Source organism: Neophocaena asiaeorientalis, unplaced genomic scaffold, assembly GCF_003031525.2.
Source record: "Neophocaena asiaeorientalis asiaeorientalis breed wild unplaced genomic scaffold, Neophocaena_asiaeorientalis_V1.1 scaffold116, whole genome shotgun sequence".
NCBI classification, from domain to species: Eukaryota; Metazoa; Chordata; class Mammalia; order Artiodactyla; family Phocoenidae; genus Neophocaena; species Neophocaena asiaeorientalis.
The window spans coordinates 2,783,241-2,783,875 of record NW_020174561.1 but is presented as its reverse complement, the minus strand read 5'-3'; the positions used below and the strand labels follow the sequence as shown (position 1 = coordinate 2,783,875).

At 35.9% G+C, this 635-nt stretch overlaps 1 non-coding gene across 1 annotated transcript; it reads right to left on the bottom strand.

The window, feature by feature from the left end:
* Positions 1-206: 206 nt before the first annotated feature.
* LOC112408273 (small nucleolar RNA U3) lies at positions 207-420 on the bottom strand. Its single transcript, XR_003004919.1, has one exon. It is a non-coding gene; the product is annotated as a small nucleolar RNA U3 (small nucleolar RNA).
* Between the last annotated feature and the right edge of the window lie 215 nt (positions 421-635).

The following is a 635-nucleotide window of genomic DNA, read 5'->3' as shown; positions in this document are numbered from 1 at the left end:
TCAAATTAAAAAAAACCCTACCCTTATTTCTAAGCTGTTAAACTCTTATAAATAAAGAATAAAGTTAATAAATAAAATTATCATATTGACTGATGTCACCAATTTTATTGTTTGTTTTGATTTTATAAATTTTTTTGCAATTTCATATTCCTCCAGTTTGTAGGTTAATTAGAAAGTACTTTGAAACTTCTCTTTTTGTTGTTTGTTTTACTCAGACAGTGTCCTCTTCTTCTTGCTCTCCCAAAGGAAGAGAAGACTGATCATCAGTGGCCAATGGCAGTTGCAGAACCAACACCGAGAACCAGCTTCACACTCAAGAGAGAACACTAAGCTTCTTCCTCAGAATTTCAAGTGCTCTACACATTCAGAGAAACTTCTCTCATAATGAACTATAGAAATGATCCCTGAAAACATAATCTTTGAAATTTCTATTTTCGGTGCAGTTCCTGACTTATGGTGGTTCCACAATTTTTCAACTTTACAATGATACAAAAGCAATATTCATCCAGTGGAAACTGTACTTCAAGTTTTGAATTTTGACCTTTTCCTGGGCTAGTGATTTGCCCTAAGATACTCTCTTGTGATGCCTGGCAACGGCAGTGCTGCAGCTCCCAGTCAGCCACGCAATCACGAGG